Consider the following 18,187-nt stretch of genomic DNA (forward strand, 5'->3'; position numbering starts at 1 on the left):
ACACAAAAATAGTGTCTTAAGTCTTGCTGGTTTAGCCAGAAAACCCTTTTCTGAAAGGTTTTCTACAAACACTGGAGTTCGATGACACTGCTGGACAAATACAGTGCAATTGTTAGGGAGTAAGTGTGCACTGGGGACAGTCAGAAATCCACTTTGCCCCAGTCTCCCAGGTGATCTTTCACCAGTCCCTGCAGTGAGGAAGATTGTCTGCAATTGTCCTCAGCTTCCAGCTCGCTGCCATCCTGCATAGGGTGTCTGGCTGCACCTTTCTTGGGCACTCAGGCTGGCCATGCCTTTGGAATCAACTCCAGCCTCAGAGGCAGGCTTCAGGCTGCCCTCAGGGATGCAGTCTTGGCAAAGTCAGCAATGCACAGCCTGCAAAACAGTGACACTCTCTCTCCTGACAGATAACATGTGGTTTTCCTTTGCTCTGCCTCCAAGGGAACCAGTCTGAGTGCCATTGTTCAGGTCCTGCGTAAATGGCTGCGTGGAATCAGACCCTCTTCGGGTTTTCTAGGACTTATCCCAGCTCCTGTTGGGTACCAGGTGGGCAAATGCATATCCAAAACTCTTTCTTTACCTTTTAATGAGGCTTGTGCAAAACCATCCTCTCCCAGAAAGAGGAAGGGTGCTGAGGAGGGCCTGGGCTCTTCGAGGGAGGTGGAACGTCACTGTTGTGATGACCATTCCAAAATGCATTCCTTCTATCTGATTTATCACTTCTAATTTAAAAGTGCTGAGTTCTCACTATATGAAGAGGATGAGACTAAACAGTGCTCTCTCTTACCTGGGTGTCACCTCAGTCTGGCACCACAGATATCCCTGATCTGTGCCAAGACACTCAGAGCACAAATTGCTGCCCCAATCCTTCCACCCCTAATTGCAGGATCCTGCTCGTCCCTGGAAAGGTCTCTGAGCCTTTCAGAGCTGTGCCTGAGAACCATGAACCACCCCACAGAACAAGAGGCTCTTGATTTCAGCTGGCTCTTGTGCAATAAAGGCTTCCAAAGCCCCCCCAAGTGCTAAATTCTCATTATCTAAATAGCTCACGCTATGAGCTCTGAGACTGACCTGATTTTACTTGTGGAAGGCAACAAAGTTGGAACCCAGCTACCAGAAGATGATGATTGCTCCTACTGCCTCTTGGGCTAAAGAGCAGATTTCTCTCATCTAAAGGATTCGGATCAAAAAGACCTTTTCCTACTACTTTAAGAAACAGACACACTTAACTCGGACACAAAGCAATATTTAAAGAAAGAAAAAACCCTTCCTGGTCACTTTGTAGCTGCTTTGCTAAAGTTGCCCCATCCTCACCATGATCTTTAGGGAAGGGAGAAAGAGGATTTCACAAAAAGAGAACTTGAGAAGAAAATCCTCTCCCTCCCTCAGCAGAAAAGCCCTTGAGATATTTTGAAATTATAATTCACACAGAGGTGAGAATATCTGCCTGTATGGTAAGGCCCGTCTGTCTTGAGCACACATTTGTTCTCAGGACAGAATATATTACTAAGGCAATTGAGTTCTCAGATTTGCAATTAAGTTTCCAGGTTCTTAGATTTTTTTTTTTTCCCCACACCTGAGCTTTTGCAGCAAAGTTACTGTAGGCAGGTTATTTAGAAGCTTTTTCCACTTTCCTGTAGCTCCTCCACAGAGCTGCAAATGGGGGCAGCCTGGCAGAATAAGTGCTGTTAAGCATCCACTGTAATTACAGAATCCAGGTGTTAGGTCCTGGTTTTGCAAACACTGGGGCATGAATCTCATTTCACTGGGAATATTTGAGGCCACACCACCTACCTAGACCCGCTCCCTCAAGCAGGAAGAGCTTCCTCCCTCCAGTTGATCCGTTACAGTATGACCCTTGCAATTATTTTATGAAGCAAAGGGAAGTTTAATAACCAAGCCTTTGAAACAGTGTGATTAATGAGTTCTGCTTACCAAAGGCAAATGTAATTTCCCCTGGTAAGAGCTGGTAACTGAGAATGATTCTCAAAAGCTTCGTGAATTTCTTTTGAGTCTCTGTTTTTTGTTTGGTTTTTGGTTTTTTTTTTTCCAGTGCTAGCTTTGGATATCCTGAATACAGACTGCATCCTAACCCACCTGTTTGTTACCTGCCACTTTATTGAAATGCACATAAAACCAGGATATGTAGTACCTCAGCTATTTCACTGCCACTACCCTGTTCTTCTCGGTACCTTTTACAAGGTACATCTAATCCACAGGGAATTTCTGCATGTCCAAAGGCTCAGCTGGCTCCAAAGCTGGCTCCACATGGCCTTGGGTCCTGCCCCAGAGCTCTCTGTCTGTCTGGCAGGTCTGTGCTTAACCCAGCTCTGTAAATAATCCCAGCCACTTCAATGACAGCACCTAAAAGCAACGAGATGAGATGAGCACCATCAGACCTGACTCAGAGGTAAGGAAGCAAATACAGATGCTGTTTCTATCCAATACCAAAGATCCTGGATTCAAAGTTCTGTAGTCTGTAGTCATGTTCCAGATCCATGTTCAGACACAGAGTGTTTTCAGAACCGTGCACAGCAGCATCAGCACAGTGAGCAGCAGGTGACAGTGTTGCTGATTCTTAGACAAACATAAAAATCTCCAAAACAATCTTTGTCCCTTCTCTCCCAAAGAAACGAGGGAGATTGGGGGGGGGCAAAAAGCAATGCCTGGAGTTCATACAAACGGCTGTGGTGATTCTCTGACTTTCTATCAACAACTGCTTGTTCAGTCCCAGGAAAACAAATCCACCCAACAACAAAAGGTAGAAGATGAGCAAAGCAAGCTGGCACTGGCCTGAACCTGTGCTGATCAGCACTGGAATAACTGAGCTGCATCTCCTGTTTGCAGAGGTTTCAGTACCTCCACATGCATGGACTTGGAGGACGATTTCTTAAGGCACCTGCCTGGTTTGCATCTCATCCCTGAACATGGAGGCATAATAACCATTTACACCAACTTACACAGCAGGGGCAGAGTAAAATGCTCCTTCAGGCATTTGTTTAATGGCCAGAAAGGGCTTAATGTTCCCCTGGTGAAAGCATATGAAAATTATTTCATTTTGAGGAAAGGAACATGATACTTATTTAGCTACACAGAGATTTATAGTTGAGAGTATCAGCGTGCAAGAGCTATAAATCTAAATAGTTACTAATTTAAAACTGTTGCTTTTTGCTGCTTAAGTGATGAAGGAATCTCCTGAAGAAATATTATGTTCTTTATCCATAACTAACATAGATTATAGGAGATAAGATGTCAGGGCACTGGAAGATGGGAATAGTTATGCCTTTGCAAAGCTACAGCCAAATAGTCTCACTGCTAAAAGTTGATTCCCTGAGCAGCCATTGAAAAGATGCTGAACTTTCTCTAAGCATTACACAGCATATCTCTATAATTCTCACACAGTGAGCCCCTCAAATAATAAAAGGAAATAATAATCAGAGAAAAACGTGTTTCTTCACGTATTAGAAATGGAGGACCAGGTAATCTTTATTCTGAAATAGCTACCACGGTAAATAAATAGTAATACTTTAAAGAATATTCTGGAGTGAGTGTTCTTTGCCTACTGAAGAGATTCATATTAAATAACTGAGCATATTAAGCCCTCCAGCAGACACACATTCAGAGGATGTACACAGTAAGCATCTATTTAAGTAGAAATGCAGAAGTGAATACCTATTAGTTTTTTCGATTTTAATTGGTAGCTTCCCTGCAATTTAATTTCCCTTCAGACATCTTTTGCCTTATAACTCCTGGGGTGAAAAAAAGGTCTTTAACAATATCTTCACAATTTTTAAGGAATTTCTGTTTCTTCCCCTAGTTCTCTCTGCATACACAGTATTTCCTAATGTTTGTGGTTTTTATATATGTATATATATATATATACACTTTTAAAAGAAATAAACCCAAGACTAACTCATGTTTAGCCTTGAGGCCCCACATCCAACTCCTGACAAAGAAAAGTTCAGTCCTAACTGTCAACATTCTTTTCCAAAAGCATTTTAACACGAGTCAACACATCAATTTAACACCAAATCCCTGTTAGCCCTCACACAGCTACAAGCAGCAGTGAGCAAGGCATCAGCTTGTTTTCAAAAAAAAGACCTGGAGACATGTTTCCTCAAAATAACTTGGATGGATCTGCAGCTCAGGGGGGTCAGTGTGCCCCCCCCCCCCTTTTCTGCTGAGGCAACAGCCACCAGTGGTGCTGGTGATGGCTGCATCTGGCTGCAGCTGGACTCTGGGAGACAGATAACAACACAACAGCTGAGGGCTGGTATGCAAATATGGCTGTAAGTCAATTGTCTCACTCCACAAACAGTGGGCAGCACACCAGGATCAACCCCTGAGCAGGGAACCTCTCAAGGTTACTCCTCCAGGTTGAGAGAATCCTGAATGTGTCAGGTGCTGGGCAAGGGAACTGGGAATAAAAGCAGTGACACTCTGAGATCTTGGTTAAGTGATAGAGAGGATTGAGTGCACAAATAACAATCCTTTAGACATAAACCTCTGACTAAGCCTGGATCCAGCTGCAGTGAGGTCCTTTTGAACCTCATGAGTCAAAAGAAGGCTCTCCCTGAGAGCTCTGTCTGACCCTGCCTTTGATGCAGTAAATACTCAAGTGCACCTCGAAGTGCCACTGAATCTTGTTAAACCACTGTCGCATTTACCACTGGACTTGGTCAGCCTACTGTCTTATATATCAATAAAATATATTGCAGCTTCTCTCTTGCAAGTGAAGTGCATCACTCCACCTGCTGCACTCACACCTGTCAGAAGAAGAAGGGTTTCTTCTCCTACAATACACGTGAAAAAAAAGCATGAAGTCCCCACTACACTGTAATACTTGTCCTGTAAGCACAGCAGATCTCCAGCTACCTTTTTTTTCTTATTATGGTGGAAAATATCTTTGCAGGTTAAAGACCTGATTTCAAAAATCAAGCATGTTCCTTTTTGTTATCAGTAGGTATTTTGGCTTTGGGGTTAGCTGTGTACAGGCTGCAACAGGGAAGAGAATAAAATGATCCCTGAAATCTCCAGAGGTCCAGAGCATGTCATCAAATGAGAACTAATAGCTGCTTGAAAATCCATCCCATTTGGCATTCCTTAACATTTACTCTTTTTTATTATTTTTTTAAAAATACATTTTCTATTAATCAGCATGTAGAGCATTAATCCAGAGTACCACCTTGAATCTTTTCACTCTTTAGTTTAAAAAAGACCTAGATTTTCCTTCTCCTCAGCTAGCAGCCATCTTGCTTGTATCAGAGAATCCATTCTTCAGTCATGCATAACTAATTTCAAATCTTATTTAGCATCAAGTCTCAGAATTAAGAAGCTAAGTGACAGCTGTTTAATTAACTCCTTAAGCTGATTAGAAAGCATTACAGAAATCCCCCCAAGGAAGAGTTTATAACTGTCAAGAGAGCCTAAGGCCACGTTAATGCTTCTGTTTAAATTTAGTAAGCTTCTAAACCAATAAAGTCTAAATGCTTGACATTCTCATGGCTGTGGTCAAATTCAGCTTTTTGCCTCCTGTTCCCACTGCGAGGGCAGGGAACAAAACCAAGGACATTGAAGAGATTTGAAAAGTCAGGAGGCAGCAGCTGAACAATAAAGCCAAGAGATGCCTCTCTCCAGAGGAGCCGCCGTGGGTTGGTCCCATCCCACCCTCGGTTATACGGGATTAGCGCTGAACGCTGGAGCAAAGCTGAGCTTGCACCTTAAGTGCAGAGTCATCTCCCAGCCTCTGGTTGCAAGCAAAAAGGGTTTGTTCATTGGTTCTTAAAGCTTAAATCCACCTTTAATGACAAGATTACGGCAGCTGAAGTGCGGGTTTTAGAAGCGGCTGGCGGGGCCAGATACAGGGTGGTGCAGAGAAACCAGAAATGCTCCCAAGCAAGTTTTCTCGCCTGTAGTACATCATTGTCAGCTCTGAGCTTGCAAACAGCTTGGAATATGTAAAATACAATTCTAATTTCTTTGTTTGCCCTGTGGTTTCCAGGTTCTTTAGGATGCACTGGGGAAAAAAATTTTTTTTGAAAAATTAGCTGCAATTCTTCTGTGTCCAAAGGAATAAAGATACAGTGGCCAGAACTAACACAAAATAATTTGTGAGGCCTTTAATATAAATAGAAGGGTTGTAAGTACAAGTTGAAACACTTGAAGTAGGAGAAGTGATGGTGAAACCTGACTGTGAAAATGTGAAAAGACTGACACGAACCTCAAGGTTAACTGTTGGGTTTAATGCGTGCCCCTTTCATCACATAGAATGAAATCTGAAGTCACTGGGATATAAGCAAATTAATCACATTTAATTCAAGCACTTGCTACTTAATCAGTTTCCCTTTTTCCTCAGTACAGGCAACAGAGCTCCACGATCAGATGTGCTGACACAGGGTTAAAAAGGAGCAACCACAGAAAGCCAAATGCAGGTTTCTCTGGATGGATCTACCTGCTGACTCCCAGTCTGCTAGAGAGGGAAAAATGGATTTTTTTTTTTTTAATGGCAAAATGTGATTGCAAAACTGTTGTTTAGAAAGACGTGGGTGGCAGAATCGATGTTTGAATTTTTTTTTTCATCCTTTCTTTTTCAGTCTGTGATTCCGTGAATAATTCAGACTCCATGCAATGGGGGTGACTCACCTCCAGCCACGCTCTCACTCCTCCTCCACTGGGGCACAGTGTTTATGGAGAGAGCAGATTTGGCAAGGCTGAGCAGTGAAACAAAGCCCCATATATTTATAAAGCCCAGCAATCACAATTTTCCAGCCAAAAACCAGAGAACAGCCAATGGCTGGATTGTGCTGTAGGGAAAAAGCAACATGGGGATGATCAGAGAGACTGTGTGTCCCTCCTACTGTCACACACGAGGCATTCAGGAGAAATACCTAATTATATTTAATCTGAGACTTAACTCCTGCAAAGCCTTTAAGCTATTTTAGATTCTTACTAACGAACTTGCATCTCTGCAGAGATAGAATCTTTCACTGCTAAAGTTGGAGGAGGGGGTGAGGAAGAAAAGCTAAATATATAAGACAGTGCTGTGTGTAGTAAATAGAGAGAAAAGGAGCAAAATAAGAGGTAGGAGTTGCAAAGGAAAAGTGGGATCATTAGAAGATGGCCAGCAGTGAGAGGTCTCTCATTACACAGCCTGTAATGTGCAGCAAAAAGCTCAAGAAGGAAAGAAATGCATCTCAGAAGCGAAATCCAGGTGCTACTGCACCTGCCTCCATGAAGCGAGGCCACTGTTCAGACTGGTAAACTCCCTTGTTTCATGTGTGTGTTTTTACAACAGGCAATCCTGGGCTGTGGACGCTGCCTGTGATTGCAGGATTCAATTCCACAACTTTAAGAGATGGAGAAAAAACCCCAAGAAAATAAATAATCGCACTCTGAGGGAGAGAAAAACATCTTTGCCTGTTGTGTCCCTTTTCCCTACCTTTGTCTGTCTCGTGTATCTCAAATGGAATGGCTCAAAACAGGGATTTTTCTGTCTTGTTTTGTATTTGTACAATGCCCAGCCCACAGTCCAGACCCGAGGTCAAGCTGCTGGACCAGCTTACAATAGGTAACAGTTTTCTTGAAGGTGAAACACGGCAAATACACAACAAATGCAAGGACAAAGTCAGGGTGAAGGAGATCACCTCCTTTTTTTTGGTGCTTACTGGTATTTACAGCTCTGCTGCTTGGGATAAAGGCACCCAAGGATTTGAAGTCTCCCACAGTGACTTCACAGAGCAGAAGGATGTCATTTTTAGCCTGCATTTTCTGTGTTTCTGGGAGCAGGCGAGCTATCTAGAGAGGGTAATGAACTATTCAGCAACAGGACAGTCTCTAACACTACCAGTAAGCTGCACAAGCCATACTGGATCTCCCTCACACTCAGATAGCTGAGGAGTCGAATCCTCCCATGGGAGTTCACTTTTTTTTTTTTTTTTTTTTTTAGCTGCAGATGCAATGTAAATTTAATTTGTCTCAGGTTTAAAAAGACAAAGTCCTTTTGATGTCTAACGTTTAGGAATTGTGTTAGCATACTTCTGGCAAGCTGTCCTTTGGTGTTTGGGTGGTTTGCAGTGCTAAGTAGGCTACCATGATCCCGGGAAGCTGTCATGTACGTTCACTGTTTATCAAAGTCAGAGCTAGGAAGCCTGTGAATTGTCAGGCTGGGGCTCTTCAGAGAAATTGCTAATTAATTCACACGCTCCAAACTGTAACTCCGTGAAGCTGTGTGTGCATACTCAATTTTGGTCTCCAGACAGACTGCTTTTAGCTGATAATCAACAAGGTTTGCCGTCAAAAGCCAGCCAGCAAACAAACAAACAAACAAACAAACAAACTTGGGGAGGTTTTCTTCTTGGCTTTCCCCAGGAAGGCTGCCAGCGCTCCCAGACACCTTCTCAGGAGGGAAAAGCACGTCTGACAGCCAAAGGAGACCTCTCAGAAGAGCAGAGCTGGGAGATCCAGCCTAAGGTACACGGACACGCTGTGTCTGATGCTGCTCAACTGCTGGGACTGGGGAGGCTGGCAGGGACATGTCATGCAAAATTAGCTGAACCCAATCACGATTTCACACATGGGGTCAGTGTCTCAGCTCCCAGATTGATGTGCCAGCGGGGAGGCTCCTTTGATTCTCAGGCCGGGGGTTCCAGAGCCTAATGCAGAGCTTTGGTGCCTGCAGGGGGTTGTTTTGGAGCTCTGTAAAGGGGTGGGCTGTGGGATGCCATGTAGGGATTTCCAGCAAGAAAGTGAAAGCTCTAGGACATCACTTCAAAGAGAAGACGCCATCGAGGCTCTGGCAATGCAGTTGAGCAGAGTAAATATTTGGTGTGATGTGTCGCAGAGCCAGCATGGCAGGGGTCACACTGACTGCAACAGCTTCGCTTTCACAGAGGGAAACACTAAAAATCCCAAAACCAACCGCTAGCCTTGTTTAATAGGGTTTTTAAACTCTCTTTTTTTTCACAGATTGCTGTTGTCATTCCCAGGCCACATGAAAATCCCTCCCATCCTCCACCCTGTGCTAACCCCGTGTACTCCGTGGTCTGAAGGGAATACAAGGGGACACGGCTGGGGAACCCTTTCCCCGCCTGCCACGCGGCTCCTTGGGGCCTGGCCAACAAGGATCGGCTCAGAGCAGCCCTTGGGAAGCAGAAATGTCCAGCAGAGAAATTTGACAGGTTTCATTTTGTCATTCTCTTGATTTCCAGGGCCAGACAGCACTGAGATCTCCTCACTGCCCTGCCTGTACACCCTGCTGCCCTCCCCTCCTGCGGCCGCTCTGCCCCGGGGTGGGTGAGGGCAGGGGCACACAGGGCTCTGTGCCACCAGGCACCCCCAGCCCCGTCTGCCCTGGCCACAAGCGGATTTCTGCACTGTCACAGCCAGCAAGTGACAAGCTGGAAGGGAGCTGAGGCTGGGGAGGGACGGGAGACAGGGAGCGGGAAGGATTCTGAGGCAGAGAAGGAGGAGAGGGGACAGGGAAGGACAGGGACTCACAGTTTCTCCAGGGAAGGTTAACTGCTGACTAAAGAATGCACAGGGGAATTACTGTCCCACTTCACTTTGCTGAAGGATACAGGACTTTAATGCAGTTCAGTGCTGCACTGGGTGCTGGGCACAGCTGGAAACCGAGGCTGCTGCTGTGGCAGAGCCTTCCCTGCTCTCACACTCCATTATCTCTCCTCTCCCTCCCACATAATCACACGAGGGATGGAGCCTGTTTCTGCACAGACCAGAACTGTTGAGACTATAGATTAGGAACACGTAAACGAGTCAATGATCACAGCAGCTGTATTAACTTCCTTGGAAAAGTATTTCCACATTCCCCATATCACAGAACCATAGAATCACAGAGGTATGATGTGCCTTTATGCTCCTGGGGAACAGGCTTCCTGTAAAAGTCTCCAACCTTGGACTTGTGTGGGAATCAGGCCCCATCAGAGCCCAGTGGGAAATGCAAAACAATGCCGGAGCAAAATGTTTCATTTTCTAAGTTTAGATTTTTTCTATTGTTTTACCAACAAACAAATTCACACCTGAAAACACTTCAGTATCAACTTGTGACATGTGAGGGTGCATCTGCTGAGGTCTGTCTGCCAGTGCTTTACACGGCTTCGTTTGTACTTTGAAGCCCCCGCTGTGAGACATTCAATTAATTTCCATACCAATCTACCACCACGAGTCTGCCTCGGTGACTCATGTTTCCTTGTGCCACATGTTCCCAGTGACCTCTCTGAAGCCCGAGTGCTGTGGGCAGAGGCGCAGATGCAGCTTTCCTTATTACAGATATCCACAGAGAGCTCCCCTGCTCCGCTGCCAAGCACCACACGCAGCATCTGCTCGGGCCTCTGGGCTTGAGGAACTCCCCAGCCCAGGCACACACGGTGCAACTGCCTCATTTTCACCTCAAAGCCCGTGATGTTTTTTGCCCCATCCTCCCTAGCTGCTCGGTTGTCTCCTGTAATTTCCCCAAGCTTTTAGCGTCTTCCAGCCAGCTCTTCCACCAGCACATCCGTGCTCTCTACCGTGGCACCTGCAGAGCTGGTTACCTCACAACCCCCTTTTTAAAATTCAGCTCTGCCACAGTGATTACAGGATGTCGCAAATCTCCAACAGACTTGCTTGTTCCTCTCCTCCCATCTCTCTCAGCTCTGGTTTGACACTGTGAGGTTAAGCAAGACCTGTTGGTTAAACAGGTAGCTCGAGGTGCACGTAGAATCATAAAGGTTGGAAAAGACCTCTAAGATCATCGAGCCCGTTTAGCAACACGTTTATCAGCTCTGACTCGATTTCCACATCACTTTAGAAGCTCTGCTGTCTCCCTCGCAGTTTTCCAGAGGGGAAAGCAGAGAAGCAGTGAGGTTAGGATTGCTGCCTAAGCCTCCACAGGGAGCCACTGGCAATGCCAGCAGCAATCCCTGGAGCTCTGCCATCCCATTCCCTCTGATGCACATGGAAAACCCTGATAGCAACATAGATGATGTATCAAGCGTGGCGGGGAGACAAGGGGAAAATGAGGCAGTGACAGTGAGGAAAAAAGCAGATTTGCAAGGACAAAATCTGCCCAAATGTGGCAATTCATGTAAACTCCTGTGGCACAGCCAGAGTGCAAGGACCAAACTAGTTTTCCACATTTCCAAAGAGAAGAGAGAGGCTTGTAAGGAAAAGAGAACTCCTGTTCTCCAGGTCACTGTGCAGAGGAGAAGTGACTAAGTTGCCTGTTCCAAAATTTCCTTCCAGATTGGCCTGGTGGTTTTCATAGCACAGTCATATTTAGGAATGTCAAGCAATAAGCAGCCTGAGCTAAATTGGGACCATCACAGGGGCCCTGGAAACCTGCCTCCAACCCAACAATTCATTCATGAGCAGACTAACGGCAGAGCAGCGGGGAAGCCTGCAGCCAAGGGCTCTGCTGGGCTCGTAATTAGCTCCTCACTGGAGCTTTAAACAGAAACACAAAAATAAACAAAAGGGACACTCGGAAAAAAGATGATGTTCCAGCTCCCATATGGCAAATGGGGCCAAAGTCTGCTCTGAGACATGTGACCATGACCTTCGTGAGGACACCGTGATGCCCAGGAGAGAATTTGGGTCACAGAATGTCCTTAGAAAAAAAATAAAACATGACAGTGACTGGATGAGGACGCTGGTCCCTGCCTGCAGTGGCTGCAGAGGCTGTGCCCTCCTGTGGGTAAACTCATCCTTTCTCTGTGTCACTCGTGTTGAGAAGGGCATTAACACCGTATTTCTAGGCACAAAAGCAGGCAAGTGCCATTTATCCCCGTGTACCTTTGGTTATAACACTGCCATCTCTGGAGCCAAAAACTTCAGCTCTTTGCTTGGTCTTGAGAAGAAAATCACCATTTGGGTTTTTTGTTTGTTTGTTTGTTTGTTTCATAGAACACAGGAACCAAATTTTTACTTTTAACAATGGCCCTAGTAACAGATTCCATGCCCATAAAGGTATTTTTTGTGCCTGCACTTCATTGGGACTACTTATTTACAACTTTTCCTGTGTGGTTAGCCAGTGACAACTACTGCCAGGTCCATTGAGATATAAATGGGTGCAACTTTGCTGATCTTGCAGATATGCCAAGAAAGTGACCCATACATTTGACTCCCCTGCTATAAAGGCTATAGCACAGGGCAGTATAAGAATCTGAATGAAGACAAAATATTTTTAGGTCTACAAGTAGGCTGAGAAAGAAAGCAGCAAGCCCACAAGCTCTGCTTTGATCATTTAGCCTTTACAGATTTGTGACAAATTGTTTTTTCTGCATGAATCTGAACTGATACAGATTTACATGAGTAGTTAGAAAGTAATACCAACAGGGAAATAAAATCCCTTACCGCACCACAGAAAAGCAATAAACTTAAGAGGCAGTTAGACAGACAGAAGAATGATCAGAAGTGCTTTACAATAGGAAAAATAAATTAATAACAGAGGAAAAGAACGGTTGGACACTTGTAAAGCTGGTTGTGGCAGGCTGAAAGCAGGGAATCCAAAAAGCCATTAGAAAAAAGACATGAAGAATCTTGTAATAATATCCTGGGGAACATGCATGCTGCAGATTCAATGCCTTTAGGACGACATTGTACATTCTCTGACTATTGTTTAGCGTCTAATCCTTGTGGAATGATTGGTAGAGAGCTTGTGTTAGTATCAGTCCAATGTCCTCGAGGAAGTAAATCTGGACTTGACATCAAATTACATCTTTTGTACCCAGGACATCTGAAGTATTTTCCTAATCTCATGTGTGCAGAGATGTGCATCCAGTAATTCTTTGGATGTCAGTGCAAGAGTAGCAAGAGTTTCTTCCTCCAGTTTCTTCTCATTTAAAATATTAGAAAAAAAGATCACATAAACAAAGCTCTATGATAAGAACTCGTCCCTCTACAGTGATTATGAGGTCGAGAACCCGAACAGTTCTAGGCTGCACCACTCACCCTGACAATAAATGCTTTTATTTGCAGTGTGGGATGACTACACAGGAGGCTGTTTCCAAGGCCAGGCATCTAGAAAGGACTGGGACTCGTTCTGCACCTGATGGTTTCAACAGCAAAGTTCTCACTTGTTTTAATGAGAGTAAACCTGATGGCCAACAGAACACCTGTGTTACTGTCCTATCACAGTCCACAAGCTTAACCAAATCAAACTAAAAGTACCTCAAGGTCTTCTTTTTTCTCTTATTTTTTTCTTTGGTAAATTCTGAAAATTAAGAAGTGCTTATTAAGAAATGAGGTTGTTTTTTTTTTCCAGATAACTTGTTCTGAGATAAGTTTACAGTTAGGAAGGAAGAGGAAGGTAAGGAGCCTTCTATGGATAGTTTATAAAGCACTTGATCTGATAAATAACTGCCTCCAGACGCTGAACCTGGTGTGACCATTTATCACCCTGTTACCAGCCACACAAACTGCCTCCAGACATCTGCTCAACAGGAGCCCAGTTGATAAATGGTTGCAGTGGGTTTGGTGCTGGTGCGTGACAAGCTTATTTATCGGGTTAAAAAAGAAGACGAAAATCTTCAGATGACAGCAATAAAAGCTTGGTTCTTGCTCAGGATGCTGCCAGGCACACTGGACTGAGCTAATCTGACTCTTGCTTTTATTTGGTTAGGTTTTCCTGTTTGTTCAAAATTTACTCAGGGACCCTGCAGCCAAAAGCTGCACAAAACCCCCTGACCTACCTTGACAGAAGGACACTTTTGCTCAACAAAACCCTGCTTTCAAGGATCAGAGTAACTGTGATGGTTTGCACTGACTTCAGTGAAATCCAGTTTGAGCTGAGTTGGTAACTTATAAGTGGTCAGATGGCAACCACAATCTCCCCATCATCGAGCGCTTTTTTAATGTCTTTCTGCTTTCCACTTTAGGAATTTTCCTCAGTGTCTCCAGCATTTCAACTCCCTCTTCGGAAAAAGCAAATCATCCTTTTTGCTTTCCCTCTCTAAACTCCTTTAACTATTTCCTGTTCGTGTCTAGGACAAATGAGAAAGGCCCCAAAAGGGCCAAAAAGTTGATGCAAAAAAAAAAAAAAAAGAAAAATGAGAGAGAGGCTACAAGAGAGATCCATGGGATGATCTGGTGAAAGGGAAGCAAGATCTGAGATTCACAGCCTGCCATCACAAGGGAAAGGGAAAAATATCAGATGGCAGGACTCAAAACTAAGAGAAGACAACGTTTTTCCATATAATGTAGTTGAACAATGAAATCCACAGTCACAAAAGGCAGGAATGTTTGTGTGGATTGACCTCCATTGCAGTTTAGAGAGAAACTGAACAAATTAATGGAAAAAAGAACCAGATCACACTCCTAGATCACAAACATGCTGAGTTACACAACCTGAAAGCAGCTCACTTTGCTCCTCTATTATTTCTATGGCATCTGCTCTCGGCCACTGTTGCACATGGAGAAGTGGATCAGGACAATCTTTGGCATCAGCCAGAGGGATTCTCTGGGCAGAAACAGTACTCTAGTTACTGTAACTGTAATTTAAAAGCAGAATTAGAACTTCTTCCCAATAAATTGTTCCTCTACTATCCTGCTTTCAGGGACTCATTCTGTAGATAGACTTGAAGAATAGTATTGTTTAATGGAATGGATTTTGGCATTAGTGGAAAATATAAGCCTTCAATATCAAATATTAAATTATTCCTGATTAATTCTTTTATGGGCTTGGACTTGCAACTGATTTAATACTCCTGGATAATTACTTCTGTTATAACTGTGGTTTTGATTTTTAATTAACCATGCAAAGTTTCTCTTTCAAATGTAATATTACCTTTGTTAACAGTGTCAACTCTCTAGTTTAGAGATTCTGTTCACATTAAACTCTATGCTCAGAAATTAAAATCTCCTTTTCCGTAACTGTGTGAACAGATTCCACATGAGGCTTATTTATTCTACATAATTATCTACACAAATATTGTCTTTGGTGTCCTGAACACTGCTGTCTGCTAAGCAACTCCATTTTCTTAATACTGCTGCTCTCTCACCACCTCGCCTCAATTCACACAGAGTCATATCATGGAATCCTGTAATGGTTGGGGTTGGAAGTGACCCTAAAGATCATCTCCTTCCAACCCCCTGCCATGGGCAGGGACACCTTCCACTAGAGCAGGTTGTTAGAAAAGCCCAAGTAGAACATTTTCAAACTTGTGTGCCTTTACTCACCTAAATCCATATTGACAGACCTAACTAAGAGAATTTGCTCCATTAAATTTCAACACGAGTGAGCTGCCTGGGAATTGTGTGCTGACCAGTTTCAATGATCAGGCTCCCCATAATTCAGAGTCTGGATATGAATTTGGGTGTCACACTTGAACCATTCCCATCAGAATTTGATCCTTGCTTTGAAAATGTCAGTTTTTATACTTTAACTGAGTGCTGGTGATTGTCAGTTCTCACAAATGCTAAAGAATTCCTGAGAATGCATAAAGGTCTGGTGGAATTTCTAGATATTTTCAAGCTTTCAACTATTTTCCATTAGGATTCTCAGAGGACTTCAACCGAGCTTTGCAGAAAAAAAAAAAAAAACAAACATAAAAAATGCAAACATGAGAATGATGTGCTGCTGCTCCACCTCCACTGGTTGGCACCTCAATGAACTAAGATCAGGAACTTCAGGTCTCAAGCTGTGCCCTGATTCTGCCCCTGCACCTGCCTGCATCCCACAGAAGAGGATGCTGCAACTCATTCCATGCTTAACAAAACCAAGAAAATGGAGTTTAGGAAAATAATTACGTTGTGCTTGAGGAAATATGGAAATGACCACGAGTTGCTACATTTAACAGACGTTTTGAAATTAAATTATTTTGTATTCAAATATGTGCAAAACCAATGATCACTTTTGGTTTGATCAGCTCAACCTGTTCTTTGGGGAAATTAATTTGATGCTCTGGGTGTAAACACTCTTTCAAAATGCTCACCATGAAGCAATGTTTTCCTCCTGCTCTCCTTAGCACCAGAGCAATTTTCAAAGCAGTCCCATTGATAACACAAACAAACCAGATGAACCATTTCATGAGGAGGACCAGAAATTGCAATCAGAGAAGCAATACTTAAAACAATTTAATCCGTATTCATCACCAGGCCACATGTGTGTGATGTGCAGAGACTTTAAGCAGGAACAGGCATATTTATGATTGCTAAAGGCTACAAGTAGATGCACAGCAGCTTGAGGCCAAAGGTGGTTTGCTAAGCTACCTACCCAGACCAAAGCAAAAGCCAAGATCAGTAGCAGAAGCTCACTTGCAATAAACTGATATAATCTATTTCTAATTAAGTCAGAGGGAAAACAAAAACAAAACAAACAACAACAACAACAAAACCCCCAAACATTTAAAGTCTACTACTACTGGTAACATCCTACCAGATCTCTGTGTCAGATCGAGGTGCAGAGAGGAGGGGATGTTCACAATGGAAATGGACTCCTCTGGAAGCTGGTTATGATTAGTGCTGGAGTTGACCTTTGCTTCCTTGCAAGTGGAATGAATCCCAGAAAACATCCCCACGTGCTGCAGTGTGCAGGGTTGACAGTGGCAGCTGGAGCAATGCCATGCCAGAGGTCAGGTGGGCCATTTCACCCACGACTCCAGCCCCAGCCTGCTGACAAAATGTCACTTCATGTCCATGGTGGCTCAGAGGATGGGGGGGACTAAAACCTCATGGTCTGTGTTTTAGACAAGAAGCTGCGGATCTGATATCCCTGCCTGGAAAAGGAGAAACACAAGCCAAAGATGGATGGCAGGGGAGCACTTTCTCCTACAGGAGAGAGCAGGACCACAGCTTTACATCACGACTGGAAAAGGAACACAACACACCTTCCCTGAGGAACGCACACTCGGCTGCCACAGCCCTCCCTCATTCCTGCTTCTCAGCTCCTCTGGGACCATTTGGTCCTGCAAAGCCAGCAGAGAGTGAAGGGCATTTACTGGGTTAGCTGACGTAGCTGAAATGGCTCAGCTTTGGGTCTGGTGAGCGCTGAGCCATCAGACAGGATGGGATGGGATGGAGATTCCTCACCAAGATGGCCACGGATGCATTAAGCCATTAAATCAGTTTAAGCTGCCTCGGAAGAGCAGCTTGCAGAGAAATTGGAAAAGACACCTGAGAACTGAGATGTCCTCTGAAGTGCTCACCACCAGCTCAGCACATTCCCATCTCCAGACTCGGATCATGATTGCCCAGCCCTTCCCCTTGCTGCACAGAGGGTGAAATGGGGCCATCTTTGATCTCCAAAAAGAAAACATAGAGTGGAATTTGAACTGTATTTTCCCATGTATCACAGAACTTAATTTCCCTCCTAGCTGGTCTCTGGTGTCCAGAATTATCAATATCAATATCCTCATTCATTTTCCTTCATTTTCCTTCAATTCCTTCTGTAATAGCTTGGGGATATTAAGTGCTGCCAATATTTGGGTCATTATTAACCCCAGGCAAAATGTGCATTGGGAGACCACAAACCTTAATTCTTGTCTTGTTACCATAGTTACACCTGACCAAGAGGTGACACCTGAACTCTGCCTTCAAGCTCTAAGTGGTGACTGATCAAGAAGTAAAGAATGTCAGAAAATGAGATGACAGCATTTGAAGATGAAAAGGTCAAGCACACGCACGGTAAGAACCTAAAAAATTAAGATCACACTATTAATTTCTCTAAACAATTTGTCTTCATCCTGCCTATACAGACCTGAAGAGATTCTTGCAGTTGTTGATCACAGTATTGTGATACTATGCAACTGCACATTGAGAGGTTCTGCCTTTGATCACGAGCAGTGCAGCTGTTACAGATAATATATACATTACACTCCTACTAATCTTATTCTGATTTTTCCTGTGAAATGAAGAGTTCTGAAATATGCATCTCAAACCAGGAAACTTCCCCTATCACAGAATAAGCAGGAAAATATATATTAATCAATTTTAAATCTGACAAAATGATTAATACCAGTTCTTACATGCCCAGTTTTCTCCATCTGTCAAAACATTACAGCAATTCCTATAATGCCCAGATGTGTAACTGCTGGGACTGAACACAAAGTTACTGCTAAAATGACATGGAAACTTCAGAGAGCAGTTCTGTGCACAGAATCCCAATGTGACACACAACAGAAACTCTTGTTACTCTAACTGACAGCAATTTTGAAGTCCTGGCATTTTAGCCGCTTTTTTAAACAAATATTATTAT

General features: G+C 43.8%; 1 protein-coding gene across 1 annotated transcript in view; it reads right to left on the reverse strand.

Annotated features, from left to right (window-relative positions):
• TMEM132D (transmembrane protein 132D) overlaps nucleotides 1-18,187 on the reverse strand; it is a 218,906-nt gene that overhangs the window by 38,562 nt on the left and 162,157 nt on the right. The window lies entirely within an intron of this gene.

The sequence above is a fragment of the Myiozetetes cayanensis genome, unplaced genomic scaffold (assembly GCF_022539395.1).
Source record: "Myiozetetes cayanensis isolate MyiCay16 unplaced genomic scaffold, myiCay2020 scf21, whole genome shotgun sequence".
Classification (NCBI taxonomy): domain Eukaryota; kingdom Metazoa; phylum Chordata; class Aves; order Passeriformes; family Tyrannidae; genus Myiozetetes; species Myiozetetes cayanensis.